General features: G+C 38.2%; 1 non-coding gene across 1 annotated transcript; it reads left to right on the top strand.

Moving 5' to 3' along the window:
* Positions 1-200: 200 nt before the first annotated feature.
* On the top strand, positions 201-307 carry LOC127690453 (U6 spliceosomal RNA). Its single transcript, XR_007979140.1, has one exon. It is a non-coding gene; the product is annotated as a U6 spliceosomal RNA (small nuclear RNA).
* The last annotated feature ends 4,594 nt before the right edge of the window (positions 308-4,901 follow it).

Genomic DNA, 4,901 nt, shown 5'->3' with positions numbered 1-4,901 from the left:
GAATGAACATGGAAAAAATTATGGGAAATGAAATAAGACAGGCACAGAAAGTCAGATGCTGTAGGATTTCACTTGAATCTACAATTATAAGAGTAAAGACAGACATAGCAAGCATAACAGTGATTTCCAGAGGTGGCAGCGGGGAGAGAGAGGATCAGCTCTGTCGAGGAAATCAATATTCAGGTAGAAAGTAAGGACTAGTGCTCGCTTCAGCAGCACATATACTAAAATTGGAACGATACAGAGAAGATTAGCATGGCCCCTGAACAAGGATGACATGCAAATTCGTGAAGCGTTCCATATTTTTATATCTCTTAACATCAATGGTCTCAATTCCCCATTAAAAAGACATAGGCTAACAGACTGGATAAGGAAACAGGACCCTACAAGTTGCTGCATACAGTAGACACACCTCAGTGTCAAAGATAAAAAGTACCTTAGAGTAAAAGGCTGGAAGACAATCTTACAAGCCAATGGTCACAGGAAACGAGCAGGAGTAGCTATTCTAATATCAGATAAAATTGACTTTCAACCTAAAGTCATCAAAAGAGACACAGGAGGACACTTCTTGCTGGTCAAAGGAAAAATCCACGAAGAAGAACTTTCAATTCTGAACATCTATGTGCCAAATGCAAGGGCACCCTCATTCGTAAAAGAAACTTTACTAAAGCTCAAAGCACACATTGCAACTAACACAATAATTGTGGGGGACTTCAACACTCCACTCTCCTCAATGGACCGATCAGGAAAACAGAAACTAAACAGGGACACAGTAAAACTAATTGAAGCTTTGCACCAATTGGATTTGACTGACATTTATAGAGCATTTCACCCTAAAGCAAAAAAATATACCTTTTTCTCAGCACCCCATGGTACCATCTCCAAAATCGACCATATAATTGGACACAAGGAAGACCTCAACAAATATAAGACGATCAAACTAATCCCATGCCTCCTATCAGATCACTATGGTGTAAGAGCGGTTTTCAATAGCAACAAAAACAACAGAAAGCCCACATACACATGGAGGCTGAATAATACGCTACTCAATGACACCTTGGCCAAAGAAGAAATAAAGAAAGAAATCAGAGGCTTTTTAGAATTTAATGAAAATGAAGGCACAACATACCCAAATCTTTGGGAAACAATGAAAGCAGTGCTAAGAGGAAAACTCATAGCCCTGAGTGCCTCCAAAAAGAAAATGGAGACAGCATACACTAGCAGCTTAACGACACACCTGAAAGTCCTCGAACAAAAAGAAGCCAATTCACCCAGGAGGAGCAGAAGACAGGAAAGCATCAAACTCAGGGCTAAAATCAATCAATTGGAAACTAAGAGAACCATACAAAGAATCAACAAATCCAGGAGCTGGTTCTTTGAGAAAATCAACAAGATAGATAAACCCTTAGCCAGACTGACCAAAGGGCACAGAGAAAGTATCCAAATTAACAAACTTAGAAATGAAAAGGGGGATATAACAACAGAAAATGAGGAAATCCAAAAAATCACAGATCTTACTACAAGAGCCTATACTCAACACAACTGGAGAATCTGGAGGAAATGGGCAATTTCCGAGACAGATACCAAATGCCAAAATTAAATCAGGACCAAATAGATCATCTAAACGGTCCCATAACGCCTAAAGAAATGGAAGGAGTCATAGAAAGTCTTCCAACCAAAAAAAGCAAAGGACCAGATGTTTTCAGTGCAGAATTCTATCAGACCTTCAAAGAAGACATAACACCAATACTCTTCAAACTATTTCACAAAATAGAAACAGAAGGAACACTACCCAATTCCTTCTACGAAGCCACAATTAAGCTGATACTAAAACCACACAAAGATCGAACAAAGAAAGAGAACTTCAGACCAATTTCCCTTATGAACATCAATGCAAAAATACTCAATAAAATTCTTGCCAACCGAATCCAAGAACACATCAAAACGATCATCCACCATGATCAAGTAGACTTTATCCCAGGGATGCAGGGTTGGTTCAATATACGGAAATCTATCAATGCAATCCACTATATAAACAAATTCAAAGAAAAAAACCACATGGTCATTTCATTGGATGCTGAAAAGGCATTTGACAAAAGTCAGCATCCTTTCATGCTTAAAGTCTTGGAAAGAACAGGAACTCAAGGCCCATACCTAAACATAGCAAAAGAAATATACAGCAAACCGGTAGCCAGCATCAAACTAAATGGAGAGAAACTTGAAGCAATCCCACTAAAATCAGGGACTAGACAAGGCTGCCCCCTTTCTCCTTATCTTTTCAATATTGTACTTGAAGTACTACCTAGGGCAATTCAACAACATAAGGAGGTCAAAGAGATACAAATTGGAAAGGAAGAAGTCAAACTATTATTATTTGTAGATGACATGATAGTCTACCTAAGTGACCCAAAAAACTCCACTAGAGAACTCCTACTGCTGATAAACAACTTAAACAAAGTGGCAGGTTATAAAATCAACTCAAGCAAATCAGTGGCCTTCCTATACTCAAAGGATAAGCAGGCTGAGAAAGAAATTAGGGAAATGACCCCCTTCACAATAGCCACAAACAGTATAAAGTATCTTGGGGTGACTCTTACCAAACATGAAAAAGATCTGTATAACAAGAACTTCAAGACTCTGAAGAAGGAAATGGAAGAAGACCTCAAAAAATGGGAAAACCTCCCATGCTCATGGATCGGCAGAATCAATACAGTTAAAATGGCCATTTTGCCAAAAGCAATATACAGATTCAATGCAATACCCATCAAATTCCCAACTCAATTCTTCACAGAGTTAGAAAGGGCAATTCTAAAATTCATCTGGAATAACAAAAAACCCAGGATAGCTAAAACTATTCTCAGCAACAAAAGAAATTCTGGGGAAATCAGTATCCCTGACCTCAAGCAATACTACAGAGCAATAGTGTTAAAAACTAGTATTGGTACAGTGACAGGCAGGCGGATCAATGGAACAGGATTGAAGATCCAGAAAAGAACCCACACACCTATGGCCACTTGATCCTGGACAAAGGGGCTGAAAACATCCAATGGAGAAAAGATAGCCTTTTCAACAAATGGTGCTGGTTCAATTGGAAGTCAGCATGCAGAAGAATGGGAATTGATCCATCCTTGTATCCTTGTACTAAGCTCAAATCCAAATGGATCAAGGACCTCCACATAAAGCCAGACATTCTGAAGCTAATAGAAAAGAACCTGGGCAAGACCCTTGAGGACATCGGTACAGGGAGAAAGTTTCTGAACAGAACACCAATAGTGTATGCTCTAAGAGCAAGAATTGACAAATGGGACCTCATAAAATTACAAAGTTTCTGTAAGGCAAAGGACACCATCAAGAGGACAAATTGGCAACCAACAAATTGGGAAAAGATCTTCACCAATCCTACATCAGATAGAGGGCTAATATCCAATATATATAAAGAACTCAAGAAATTAGACTCCAGAAAACCAAACAACCCTATTAAAAAATAGGGTACAGAGTTAAACAAAGAATTCTCACCTGAAGAACATCGGATGGCGGAGAAGCATCTTAAAAAATGCTCAACTTCATTGGTCATTAGGGAAATGCAAATCAAAACAACCCTGAGATTTCACCTTACACCAGTCAGAATGGCTAAGATTAAAAATTCAGGAGACAGCAGGTATTGGGGAGGATGTGGAGAAAGAGGAACACTCCTCCACTGCTGCTGGGGTTTCAAATTGGTACAACCACTCTGGAAATCAGTCTGGCGGTTTCTCTGAAAACTGGGCAACTCACTTCCAGAAGATCCTGCTATACCACGCCTGGGCATATACCCAGAAGACTCCCCACCATGAAATAAGGATACATGTTCTACTATGTTCATAGCAGCCCTATTTATAATTGCCAGAAACTGGAAAGAACCTAGGTATCCCTCAACAGAAGAATGGATGCAAAAAATGTTGTATATCTCCACAATGGAGTACTATTCAGCCATTAGAAACAATGAATTCATGAAATTCTTAGGCAAATGGATGGAGCTAGAGAACATCATACTAAAGTGAGGTAATCCAGACTCAAAAGGTGAATCATGGTATGCACTCACTATTAAGTGGATACTAATCAAGAAAACTGGAATACCCAAAACATAATCCACACATCAAATGAGGTAACAAGAAGAAAGGAGGAGTGGGCCCTTTGTTCTGGAAAAAACTCAGTGAAGCAGTATTCGGCAAAACCAGAACGGGGAAGTGGGAAGGGGTGGGTGGGAGGACAGGGGGAGAGAAGGGGGCTTACGGGACTTTCTGGGAGTGGGGGGCTATAAAAAGGGAAATCATTTGAAATGTAAATAAAAAATATATCGAATAAAAAAAAAAGAAAGTAAGGACTAGGCCTTTGGCATTTGCTGCACAGAATGACATCTGTATTTCATGACATTATGTATATTTCACAAAAATGGGGCCAATTCCAGCTTGATCAGAATGACACATGAAATGGTAGATATGTGAACTATCTCTATTCAGTGATCTCATGCTATCAACATTTATGGCAAAAGCACATTTTAAGTAACAAATGCATTGGCTATGATTTTCCAAATAACATTATTAATAAAAATAAGTCTGCTTGTCCTTTTTCTCAGAAATCTGCTTCCAGTGAACCTGTGTATAATAAATCATTGAAATGCAGACAGATGTTTCAAGAAAAAGATAGTACTGACAGAGTTAATTATAGGAAAAATACAACCAGACAGAAGATAAAGTGTAAGAATATAGCTGACTGAATCTTAATAGTCCAAAATGATATGATTACACAAAATTTTAATTTTTAAATTATATTAAGTGACGTGAGAAACCATAATATATTTTCCAAATAAAATATTTAAAAGATATACTTTCTTGTGTGTTTTATTAATTTTTCCTATATTA

Source organism: Apodemus sylvaticus, chromosome 7 (assembly GCF_947179515.1).
Source record: "Apodemus sylvaticus chromosome 7, mApoSyl1.1, whole genome shotgun sequence".
In the NCBI taxonomy this organism is placed as follows: Eukaryota; Metazoa; Chordata; class Mammalia; order Rodentia; family Muridae; genus Apodemus; species Apodemus sylvaticus.
The sequence above is the reverse complement of the archived record's forward strand: the minus strand, read 5'-3'. Positions and strand labels throughout refer to the sequence as shown.